This window comes from Eptesicus fuscus, chromosome 13 (genome assembly GCF_027574615.1).
Source record: "Eptesicus fuscus isolate TK198812 chromosome 13, DD_ASM_mEF_20220401, whole genome shotgun sequence".
In the NCBI taxonomy this organism is placed as follows: Eukaryota; Metazoa; Chordata; class Mammalia; order Chiroptera; family Vespertilionidae; genus Eptesicus; species Eptesicus fuscus.
This window is the reverse complement of record NC_072485.1, coordinates 46,554,429-46,567,580: the sequence shown is the minus strand read 5'-3', so window position 1 is coordinate 46,567,580 and position 13,152 is coordinate 46,554,429.

Below are 13,152 nucleotides of genomic sequence, written 5' to 3'. Positions count from 1 at the left end.
GCCTTCTTAGAAGACAAGCCCGTTTGGGAAGGCCGCTCGCTCGAAGTTCAAACACCGGCCTTGAGAAAGGATGAAAGTGCCGCGTCAGCACATCCTCGGCCCATTGATCGCGATTGAGGCCTGGGCCTGGTGCATTTGGGCTGGAGCAGGACAATGAGAACAAGGCCCGGCTGCCAGGAGGCCTCCTCTGAGCCACGCTGGTGCAGGAGATGCTCATTACCGGCATCGGGGCTCCGTGGCCTGGTGGGGGCGGGAGGCAGCGAGGTCATGCTGCGGAGCGCAGGCCCCACGGCCCTCGGGTCCCACAGTCCCCTAGGCCCCACATTCCACAGGCTGCCCCCCAACCTTGGCACAGGCGCAGGCCTGCTCCTATCTCAGGCTATGGCTTCCCTGGCTTTTGGCAGGCAGGCAGGTCTCAGGCCACCTCTCTTGTCTAAGCTCAGCCCATGGGCAGACTCCGTTTATCCCAAAGATAAATGCCTGATGGAAAAGGGGAAGGGCCAAGGCCAGGCTCCTTGGGGCTCTGCTGAGGAGGACACAGCACCAGCCACCCTACAGCTGGGCTTTGCCTGTCGAGCAGGGCTGTGGCCAGAGCTGGGCTACCTGTTTTGTGCTCCCTGGGTGCGCTCGCCTCACCTGGGTTGTTCCCTTCAGGAATACTTGGGGTTCTAGGGTTTTCAGAGCTGTGTGGGTCCCAGCTGCAGAAAGAGGCCTCTGAGCAGATTTTCTGCCCTGTTCCCAGATCCAGCTCAAATACCCCTTTCCCGACCCCCATGATAGAGGAACACCCTGTCCTCAAGTCCCCACAGTGCCCTGTGCTTTCCCCATTGTAGGCCTTGTCACATTCTGCTGCCATTGCCCCACCCCAACTGCAAGCTCCTCAGAGTAAGGATTGCCCCCAGCACACAGCACGGTGCCTGGCACAGAGCGGGTACTAGAAATGTCTGCCATTCTGCTGTGTCTTCTTAGCCCTCCTCCCACAGCTGGCAGGGTGAGGGGCAAGGCTGGGAGGAGGCCCACTTTCTTTTTTCTTTTTTTAATTTAATAAATCTTTATTGTTCAGATTATTACAATTGTTTCTCCTTTCCCCCTCCCCACCCCCCCTAGCTCCCCTCCACCCAGTCCCCACTCCATCCTCTGCCCTTACCTCCCCCGCACTGTCCTCATCCATAGGTGCATGATTTTTGTCCAGTCTCTTCCCGCACCCCCCATACCCCTTTCCCCCCGAGAATTATCAATCCACTCCCATTCTATGCCCCTGATTCTATTATATTCACCAGTTTATTCTGTTCCACAGATTTTTAATTCACTTGATTTTTAGATTCACTTGTTGATAGATATGTATTTGTTGTTCATAATTTTTATCTTTACTTTTTTTTCTTCTTCCTCTTCTTAAAGAATACCTTTCAGCATTTCATATAATACTGGTTTGGTGGTGGTGAACCCCTTTAGCTTTTTCTTATCTGTGAAGCTCTTTATCTGACCTTCAATTCTGAATGATAGCTTTGCTGGGTAGAGTAATCTTGGTTGTAGGTTCTTGCTATTCATCACTTTGAATATTTCTTGCCACTCACATCTGGCCTGCATAGTTTCTGTTGAGAAATCAGCTGACAATCGTATGGGTGCTCCCTTGTAGGTAACTAACTGTTTTTCTCTTGCTGCTTTTAATATTCTCTCTTTGTCTTTGGCCCTTGGCATTTTAATTATGATGTGTCTTGGTGTGGTCCTCTTTAGATTCCTTTTGTTTGGGGTTCTGTGTGCTTCCTGGACTTGTAAGTCTTTTTCTTTCACCAGGTGGGGGAAGTTTTCTGTCATTATTTCTTCAAATAGGCTTTCATTATCTTGCTCTCTCTCTTCTTCTGGCACCCCCATAATTCGGATGTTGGTACGCTTGAAGTTGTCCCAGAGGCTCCTTACACTATCTTCAACTTTTTGGATTCTTTTTTCTTTTTGCTTTTCCTGTTGAGTGTTTTTTGCTTCTTTGTATTTCAAATCTTTGACTTGATTCTTGTGTTCCTCTAGTCTGCTGTTGGGTCTCTGTATAATATTTTTTATTTCAGTCAGTGTATGTTTAATTTCTAGTTGGTCCTTTTTCATGTCCTCGAAGGTCTCATTAAATTTATCGGCCTTTTCTAGGAAATTCTTGAAAAACCTTATAACAGTGGTTTTGAACTCTATATCCACTTGTTTTCCTCCATTTCTTTCATTTGTGATCTGTTTCCTTGTCTCCTCATTTCCGTGCTTCCCTGAGTTGGTAGGGTGGCTCTGTGTGCTAGGTGTCCTATATGGTTCAATGGGTCAGCCTCCCAGTTACCTGAGGTGGACACTCTTGGTGCACCCCTTTGTGGGCCGTGTGTACAGCCTTGTTGTAGTTAAGTCTTGATTGTTGTTGGTGTCACTGGGAGGAATTGACCTCCAGGCCAATTGGCTGTGAGGACCCACTGTGTCTATAACGGAAGAATTGCTGTGCTGGAGACACGCTTATGGGGCAGGACTTGTTTCAGTGGGACTTTGGTGCTCACTGACTCTGCCTCTTGAATGTGTCCCTTATGAGAGTAGTTGAAATCTGGTGTCATCTCACACAGACCACTAGATATACTAGCTTCTGGATCTCCAATGGGGTGCAGGTCAGCTACTGTCTGAGGCCACCTAGCAGGAGCTACAGCAAGAACTACAGTTTTCTCCTCTTTGCTTGGGGTTTGTAGGTTTTGGAGCCGTGTGACTGGAGCTGTAGTTTGTTTGGTTAAGCTGTGATAGGGCAGGCCATTTATATGCAAAAGCCGCTGCGTGGAGCTTGGGTGTGTTTGTAGATTGTGCGGGGCGGGGTCTCAGGGAGTCACTAGGCTAGGGCGTGGCAAACAGTGATGGCTGCCAGTCAGCCTTCTCTGCATTTCTGCGTTTCCAAGTCCCCGCGTCCCACTCCCCAGCGCAGTAAACAATGATTGCTGGGTGCACCTCTGCAAGAAAGTCACCCTCACTTTCCGACCCGATGGCTGACAGTCCAGCTTCTCCCCGTAGGAGTTTGGGTCCCCCGCGTCTCCCCAGAAACTGGATTTCAGAGTAATTGAGAGCTTGTCTCCCTTCGGGTTGAAAAAAAGCAGCACATCCAATCGCCCGCCACCAGCCCGATTCGCACGCCTCCGTACCTCAGCTTTTCAGCGCTTGTGCACGTCTCAATGCTCTTTTCTCTTTCCTTCTAGTTGTAGAACTTCCACTCAGCCAACTTTCCCGTGGTTCTGCGTGATAGACGTTTTGTCTTTTAGTTGTAGTTTTGAAATTGTTGTGCGAGGCAGCAGTTTAGGTGTTTACCTATGCCTCCATCTTGGTTTCTCCTCTCGGAGGCCCACTTTCAGTGCAACTCCTCGTCTACCCAAGGCTAGGGGGAGGTCCTAAGCAGACCCGGCCCCAGTCCGAAGCCCAGAGTCCACAGCCTCAGTGCCCTGGGGCCCTCAGGTCCAGCAGGGCCATGGACTTCCTCCCTAAGCCTGATTTGCATTTGACCCTGAGCAAGTCTATCTGAGTCCGTTTCGGCTGCTAGACTAGAATACCACAGACAGGTGACTTATAAACTTCAGAAAGTGTTTCTCAGGGTTCTAGAGGCTGGAAGCGCAAGATCAGGGTGCCGGCATGGCTGGATTCTGGGGGGGCCTTCCTCCGGGTTGCAGACTGCCAGCTTCTCGTTGTGTCCTCATGTGACAGAGAGAGGAAGCAAAGTCTCTGCTGATTCTTATAAGAGCACTAATCCCATTCATGGGGGCTCCACCTGTATGACCTCATCTTAATCCTAATCTAATCAACCTGCCAAAGTCCCCACCTCCTAATACCATCACATTATCGGGAGGGTTTCGGGAAACGAATCTTCAGGGACACAAACATTCAGTCCAGAACAAAGTCCATTCCCCTCCTCCCAGGTTCCTCCTCTGAGGACCCAGAGAGTTGGCCTCTGTGCTGTCCAGTTATAGCGGCCACACATGGCCACGGAGCACTTGACATGTGCCTCGTTGGGATTGAGATGTGCTGTCAGTGTAAAATACACACTGTCTTAGGCTTATTACCAAAACGAATGTGAAAGATCTCATTAATAATTTTATGTTGAAATGATAATGTTTGGAGTCATAGAAACCCCAAAATAATACTGGGTTGCATAAAATAAATTATCAAAATTAATTTTTATATTAATCTTTTTAATGTGATTACTAGAAGCTTTAAAATTACACATATGGTTCACATGCATTTCTATTGGATGAGACAATACTGGTTTCTGAATGAGAGTGTCTAAGTGGGCGTGTGGGCGTGAAGTGCTTTGAGCAGAGCCAGTTTTCACAGGGATGACACTGGCAGTCAGGCGAGGCCAGACCTGCCTCCGGAAGGGTGGATGCCAAAAGCTGGCCTCTGGGCAATCTTCAGGAACCAATGACCATTGTCCTGAATGAGGTAATGCTTTCAGGGGGTCTGTCTCATTGGTGGCCCAGGGTGTCACTGGTGAATGGAGGAGGGATCCTACCGGCACTTCCTTATTTCCCTCTCTGAAGTTCATGTGCTGTCCAGTAGTTACCTCAACGGGTAACCAGGGCCACTTGGTCTTCATGAAGGTCCTGGGGACCCAGGCTAGGAGTCTGGAAGGGACACTGCGATTCTCCCTCATTCCCAGGATTCTCTGGACTCCCTACACTTGCATGCTGCTCCTCCCACTGGAAGGCCCACCTGGGGGCAACCATCTGAAGCTCCTCAACAGAGAGCCCCCAGATGGAGTTCTCTGACTCCCCCCCACCCCCTCTCCCAACCCCCCGTGAGACACTCACAGCCTCTATACTATGAGGGCCAGCACTCCCACCTGTGTCTCCACTGGCTGGAAGCTCCCCAAGGGCAGACAAGGCGCAGGTGCTCTGGGGCCCCGCGCAGGGCACAGCCCAGAGCACATCTACCTGGTGAAGGAGAGAGTGAGTGAATGGACAGGATCTGGTTCTGGACCAGCCTTCCTCCGGGGCTCCACCCCTGTGATCTCATCTCCAGACAGGGAGCTCCTCTCTCCTCTGTGGTCCCTTCTTTTATGAAGTCGTTCCTGTGCCTGCAGGGCCTCCTAGGCCCCATTGGCTCCTGCTTGGGCTGTCCCGGCAGTCAGGATCTATGCCTTCTCTCCCCTTGGCCAGGCTGCCCCAGGCTGTGTGGTGTCAACCTGCAGGGAGGACCTCACATTTCAAAGATGGCTAGTGTAGGGGTCATGGAAGTTCCTTGGGCCATCAGTCTCCTCCTACACCCCTAACACACCCTGCTTTTCTGCATCACCCCTGACTTCTATCCATTGCTCTCATCCGCACAATATTTGAGGACAGCTGTCACTTCCTGCCCACCCTGGAGGGCCCCGGTCACAGCCCAGCCTTCGCCCCTCTGTGGAGGGGGTTCGGCACCTCAGCCAGCAGGGCAGGTCCCCCAAGCTTCTCAGAGAGGGCAGATGAAAGGCGCTGGCCCCCACTGCCTCCGCCAGCCTCCTGGCCAGTCACCTCCTCTCTGCTCCTCTCCTCAGCAGAGCTGTAAGAATTATTATTTTTTAAATCCTCATTGGAATGCTAATTTTGATTTTGAGTGTCTGTCATGGGCTCTTTGAAGTTTTTCAGACAAAATAAGTATCTCCTTAACAGAGGGGATTAGTGCCTACTTGTTTAGAATCCTCTGACTGAGAGTGACAACCAATTTCAGCATCTGTGGGGTTTAGGGAGGCTGCAGGAAGAGGGGTCGCCTCCCTCCCTGGTGGTCAGCTTCCCATAAATGGCTTAATGGGGTGAGAGTTTAACCCCTCAAATAGGGATCAGAGCCCCCAGCTTGAAAGCCAGTGAGCAGCGAGACAGATCTTGCTATTTAAATCCAGCAGGACTTGGTTAGAACTCTTTTATTCTCTTAAGTTTAAAGAAAACAAACCCACTTCCTTTGCAGAATGCAGGGCCTGCCCCAGCCAGCTGTCCCAGCTTCCTCCCCCAAATGCAGGCCTTTGTGGCACAGGTAATTCATGGCCCAGGCTCAGCCCAGGCTTGGATGCTCCTGGCTTTATGATTTCATTCAATTCGGGAGTGCTAATGGGGCAATTTGTAAAGAAAGAAATATAATGAGTTATCACAAAGCTCAGCAAGGACTCGACAAACCGGGCACTTCCCATCCATCAAGCATCCCAGCGTGGTCGCCAACCAGCCGCGCCAGAAATCTTGTGGGGCCCCTGGGAACGCAGTCTTTCCTCTGCCTGGACGTGCACAAGCTGCAGCTGCCCTAGCCATTGCCTTCCCCCCTTTGCTCATCCCCCAATCTCGGTCCTTAAGGGCCAGATGGCTGGGGGTGACGGTGTACAGTATGTGGAAATAAAGGGGGAGATAATTAAGGGTTTATTATCATCAGGCCATCTTTAAAAAGAACATTAGTACCACGTGAGGACCCGCGGAGCCCCAGGTGGGCTGCAGCATTTCCCCAGGACGCCCACTGCCAGCCCACGCCCGGGAGCGGAGGCTGTGGCTTGGTCAGTCATTAAGCTTAAGGCCATGGATGGTGTTGGGTAGCCACATCCATTCACTATGTAACTTGAAGCCAAAGTTCACCCAGCTTGGACCTGAGGATGGGCCATGGGACCTCCTCTGCAGAGAACAGGTGAGTGACAGACATGCCACATCCATTCTGCGGAGATAATAGGCCGTGACCTTGAATCACAGACCTCCTAGGAGGGCAAGAATTCTGTTATTTCAGTTGTGCAAACTGAGGTCCAGAGAGGGGACGTGAACTGCCAGAGGACTCACATTAGGCACCGGCAGCTTGTCACTCCATACGTGATGGTCTAGCAGACATGCCGTTGAGGTGTGGTGGGGCAGTGGGCAGGGAGTGAGTCCTGGAGGCCTCGCTGTGCTCTCTCTCCTGCTCCTCCAGCCTCTCTGCCTCCATAGCTGGCCTGGCCCCCAGGGATCTGCCCCTCAAGTGCCTCAGGAAGCCCTTCAGAGCTGGGGAGGGCCCGTAGCCTGCAGATGAGATAGGGAGCCGTCTGCTTGATCCCAAACAGAATGATGTGGTCCACACTGGTCCTCAGTGAGGTTCTAGGCGGTCTCGTCCTGCCCACTAGATCCTGCCTCTTTTCCTCCTATTTTTGTAGACAACCTGGAGACCCCTCCAGCCCAGGGGAAGTCAACCTGGATCCTCAGAACAGGCAGGTCCTACAGAGAAGGCCACAGTCATCTTCCTCATATGGATAATAAATAATACTGACCATCACAGCTAGTACTTACTGTGTGCCATCCATAATCCTGAATGCTGCACATTAATTAACTCAGTCTTCTTAACAGCACAATGATGGGATACTATTGTTATTATTTCCATTTTGCAGATTAGGAAGCCGAGGCATAGAGAGGCTAAATAACTTGCTCAAGGTCATCCTGCTGGTGAATGACAGAGTGGGGGTTCAAACCCAGCCAATCTGGCTCCAGAGCTGGCCCTCTAGTGGCCACTGGTGCCTAGAGTCCAGCTGGAGCCTAAGATCCGAACTTGGTACACACTGAAAGGGCAGGCTGAGTGGCTAGAGGCTGAGGTTTTTATTGTGAAGAATGAGGCTAGGGGAGAGGGCAGTGGACACAGGGCGGTGACTCGGGTTTGGGAAGACCTCAAAGAGCTTGGAACTGACCCAATAAAAGCACCTGCCATGTGCCAGGCACTTCACCCACGGTATGTGACAAAAATCTCCCCGGGAAGCCCACGGGGTAGAAATTACTTCTTCATTTAACTGATGAATACGATGAAGACTCAGAGAAGTTAAGTAACTTGACCATAGTCACACACCTCATAAGGAGCATAGTTTCAAACCCAGGTTTATGGTGGCCTTGCACCAGAAAGGGGCAGGTAGGGATGGAGGAATGGTGGGAAGGAAGGTGAGAAGAAATATCTGGGGGAGCGCTGATGGCCGTTCTGCACGCACTAGAGCTGGGCACCCCAGGAAGTCACACTTAGAGCCAGAGGGCGCTGGCCAGGCTGGCTCAAGACCAGATGAGGATTCTTAAGGGAGGTAGCGACCTTCCTTCCTATGTGACGTTCCGGCCTTCCTGTGTGAGGGTGCCGGCCTGGGTGGAGGCAGGGGCTGCAAAGACGGACCTCAGTTCCCAAGTCATGGCTCCCAGCTTCCTCTGGGGCAATGGGGAATTGAACTGTGGCTAACTAGAGGGAGACTGCACCCTTCTTCACACCACATCACCCCAGGTTTTCTAACCCCCCGGAGCTCCGTCATTGCTTCAGCTTCCCCTTCCCCACCCCCATGTCCTTTGTAGCCCCATACCTACTGGGTCACCACTCCCTGTGTCCCCCGTTCCCACGTCCTGCACCCGTCCTGGGAGCGGAAGGGTTACGGCTTCCGCTGCTGAGTGGAGGCTGCTGTTCCCTGGTGTTAAGCAGCTTTAGTGTCTCCTACCCCAGCCCTGATTTAAAATTCATAAATGCTAATCCTTCATAATTTACGGTTTAAAAGCAGCCCCACTCACAGGCCCCGTGGCTACAGCTCTGTCAGAGTAATTATGCCGCCAAGCTGAAATTGGACTACTAACTGAGATATTAAACAGGGGGGAAATCCTCGTGCTGGCAGCCGACCCAATTATTCCAAATAAGCAAACAGATTAGTGAGTAATTTTCCAGTTAAATTTGGTGATTGGTGCCAGAATTGTATGTTAAATATTCAGAAGTAAATAGATTAAAGATGAAATGTGCCCCCCTCCCTTTTTTTCTGGGCTTAATTTACTGTGTATATTAAAACTTTTTCATGAGGAGGAAAAAAAAAGTAAAAATGGTAATTAAAAAAAATCCAAATGAACCCCTCTGGGCCTCCCAGTGCAGCTTGGCGGAGGCCGGAGCTGGGTGCAGGCCCCACCAGCCTCCTTGACTTCCCAGCCCTCCTGGGTAGGGCCACCTGGTCCCCTAAGCCCAAACTCCAGCCATCCCCAGGGAAGGGGTGAGGGGTATGGGATTCTGGTCATCTGGGCGACCTAGGGATTTCCTGGCCCTGATGCACTGGGGTTGAATTTCTTTACAAAGAGAAATCCCAAATCTATTAGTCCTGAAACCAGACGGCGCTGAGAAAACCTGGACAGGTGGGGGCAGAGGGAAAGGCGATTCGTGGGCACAGAGGCCCCAGGGCTGCTCCAGGCACACAGCGCCCTCTGGTTCTTAAAGCTGGGTCCCTGGCCACCGTGCTCCACCACCATGCTTTCCGGGCTTGTCTGCAGCTGCTGTCGTCTGTCCTGGGGCGGGGAAGGGGGTGGGGGGCGTGATGAGCTGTGGCACTCCATTGCCCCCAGCAGACACACCTGTTGGAGCCACCCCACCACTTAGCCTCCTACACACCTTCCCTTCCCGGCAGCCTAAACACCCACCTCTCTACCTCCTCCACAGATTCTCTGCAGCGGCTGAGCCAGAGCTGTGTGTCTGACAGGGAGGGGCCTGTGAGTCATCTCCCCCGAAAGGCAAATGTAGAAATGGAGGCCCAGAGAGGGCAATGGGTAGTCCCCAAGGTACAGAAATGCATCTAGAACAGGGCTCTTGGGCTGCTCAGCCTGTGCTCTCTCCGCTGCCCCCTAGAGGACCCAGGCTTCTGGCACAGGCTCACCTGAGCAGGTTCAGAGCTGCGCAGGAATAGGTAGAGAAGAGCAGGGAAGGAACCCTTGTGCCAGGCCAGCTGGGTCTGCAGTGAGGACAGAGGGTGGAGGGGGAGAAGCTCGTGGGCCCCACTTGAGACAGCCAGGTGGGAGGAGCTGGGAGAACGTGCCTCAGAGGAGGGTCTGCAGGAGGGGAGTGGGCACATAACCTGCAGACCCTGGAAGGGGAGGCCAGTCCTGGGATCATGGCCTTCTGACTAGTTCTAGTCTCCCCCCCCCCCGCCCCCCCATCCCTCAGCATCCCAAGTCCAGGCCTGGGACCAACCTTAGGCACAGCTCCCTTCAGGGCAGTACCCGCCTTCTTCCTTTTCCCTCAGGGATCCCCTTCTGTTACTTCCCAACTCTCAAAGCACCGAGAGGGTGAAAGGGGAGGCTGGGGAGTCCCAGGGCCCGTGCTACCCTCTCTAGAGGCCCCCTTCCCTTGTCCTGTGTGTCAGAGGAATCTCCATGGCTCTGGCTATTCTGGGAAACTCTACCTTCCCAGTGTGATGGCTCCTTTCTCTCCTTCAGCCTCTGAGAGGCACACTGAAGGCAGGGAGGCTGGGGTCGGGGGTAGTTCAGCCACTTCTTCCAACAGGATACACTGAGGCTATAATCATAGGAAGCCAGGCCCAGGCCCCCAGGACCACAGCCCATGTGGACACCAGATTGGCAGACAGGCCTCTGGGCCCACGTCCAATCAGAGGAGGATGGTGTAGGAATAGAGTAAGGACATGATCTGGGACCTGCCCGGTTCAGTCTCCAACCCACTAGATACTGGGTCTCAGACAGGGAAACTCAGAATCTCCCAAAGATCTTTTTGCAAAATACATATACCCCCATGTGGAATCCCCTAAGGGTGATTAACCAGCCATCTAACGAAACTTGCTGCTTCTAGACCAATGATTTGCATTTAAAATTTTTTTTATTTTATTGAATTTATTGGGGTGACATTGGTTAATAAAATTATATAGGTTTCAAGTGTACAATTCTATAATATGCCACCCCAAGTCAAGTCTCCTTCCATCACCATTTATCCCTCCTTATGTCTCCCCCCACCCTCCTTTCCCTCTGGTAATTGCCATATACTGTTGTCTGTGTCTATGAGGTTTTTCGTGTTGTTGTGTTTTGTTTTTGTTTTTGTTTTTACTTAATCCCTTCACCTTTTCCCCCCAGTCCTGAAACCCACCCTCCCCTCTGACAGCTATAAGTCTGTTCTCTATGAGTCTGTTTCTATTTTGTTTGTTAGTATATTTTCTTCATTAGATTCCACATATAAGTGAAATCATATGGTACTTGTCTTTCTCTGACTGGCCTATTTCACTTAGCATAATACTCTCCAGGTCTATCTATGCTATTGCAAAAGGTAAGATTTCCTTCTTTTTTTACAGCCACGAAATATTCCATTGTGTAAACGTATCACAGCTTTTTGATCCACTCATCTACTGATGGCCACTTGGGCTGCTTTCAAGTCTTGGCTTTCATAAATAATGCTGCAATGAACATAGGGGTGCCTATATTCTTTCAACTTAGTGCTTCAGCTTTCTTTGGATATATTTCCAGAAGTATAAGCACTGGGTCATAAGGCAGTTCTATTTTTAATTTTTTGAGGAAACTTGAAACTGTTTTCTGTAGTGCCTGCACCAATTTGCCATCCCACTAATAGTGCATGAGGGTTCCCTTTTCTGCATATCCTTGCCAACACTTGTTGTTTGTTGACTTACTGATGATAGCCATCCTACAGGTGTGAGGTGATATCTCATTGTGGTTCTAATTTGCATTTTTCTGATGATTAGTGATGTTGAGCATCTTTTCATATGTCTATTGGCCATCTGTATGTCCTCTTTGGAGAAATGTCTACTCAGGGTTTTTGCCCATTTTTAATTGGATTGTTTGGGGTCTCCCATTAGGTGGGTTGTCTTCATTTTGTTGATGGTTTCCTTTGCTGTACTCTTTAGTCTGATGTAGTCCCATTTGTTTATATATATATTTTTTGTTTCCCTTGCCTGAGGAAATATATCAGAAAAATATTGCTATGAGAAATGTCTGAGATTTTACTGCCTATGCTTTCTTCTAGGATTTTTATGGTTTAAGTGTCTAACATTTAAGCCTTTAATCCATTTTGAGTCAATTCTTGTGTATGGTGTAAGAAGATGGTCTAGTTTCTTTTTTTTTCAGGTATCTGTCCAATTTTCTAACACCACTTATTGAAGAGATTATCTTCACCCCATTGTATGTTGTTGCCTCCTTTGTAAAATATTAATTGACCACAAAGATGGTTTAACCCTAGCCAGTTTGGCTCAGTGGATAGAGCATTCAACTGTGGACCAAAGGGTCCCAGGTTCAATTCCTGTCAAGAGCACATACCTCAGTTGCAAGCTCCTTCCTGGACTGGGCCCTGGTCTGGGAGGCAATCAATCAATGCATTTCTCTCACATTGATATCTCTCTCTGTCTTTCCCTCTCTCTTCCATTCTCTCTAAAAACCAATGTCCTGAGGCAAATATCCTCAGGTGAGGATTAAAAAACAAAAAACAAATAAAGATGTGAATTTATTTCTGGGCTTTCTATTCAGTTCCATTGATCTATATGTCTGTTTTTATGCCAGAACCATGCTGTTTTGATTACTGTGGCCTTGTAGTATAGTTTGATATCAGGTAGCATGATTCTTCCAACTTTTTTCTTCTTTCTCAAGATTGCTGTGCCTATTTGGGGTCTTTTGTAGTTCCATATAAATTCTTGGAATATTTGTTCTAGATCTGTGAAATACACCATTGGTATCTTATAGGAATTGCCTTGAATCTATAGATTGCTTTGGGTAGTATGGATACTTTAATGATGTTAATTCTCCCTGCCCATGAACATGGTTATATACTTCCACCTATTTGTATCTTCCTCAATTTCTTTATTCAGTGTCTTATAATTTTCCCAGTACATGTCTTTTATATCCTTGGTTAAATTTACTCCTAGGTATTTTTTTTTATGCAATTATAAATGGGATTGCTTTCTTAGTTTCTCTTTCTGATAGTTCATTATTGGTGTATAAAATTGTAACTTATTTCTGGATATTTATTTTGTATCCTGCTACTTCACTGAATTCATTTACTATTCCTAGTAGTTTTTCTGTAGAATCTTTAGGGTTTTCTATACATAATATCATGTCAACTGCTCCAACTTGTTGAAGTAGTTGAAACCTTTCTTTAAACAAATTATTTTGTACAAACACAACTATTATGCAAAGCAGATAACAACAGAGCTTGGGTTAAATGCCTTGCTACTCACCTCCCCCCACCCCCTCCTGAGTCATCCCTGGGGGAACCCCTAGAATTCCACCAGAGGACAGCCACCCAGACAGCAGGAGGCTGAACCTCTAGTTTGTGATTCCTGGGTGCTCCCCCCATCAGTGGGGCCAGTCAGTTGAATGTGTCCTCTATGCCCAAGGTGGTCGAGGAGTAGGGCAGAGTCCTGTTCCTCCAGGCGCTGCTGAGTTCAACTGCTGTGCCAAGAGGGCT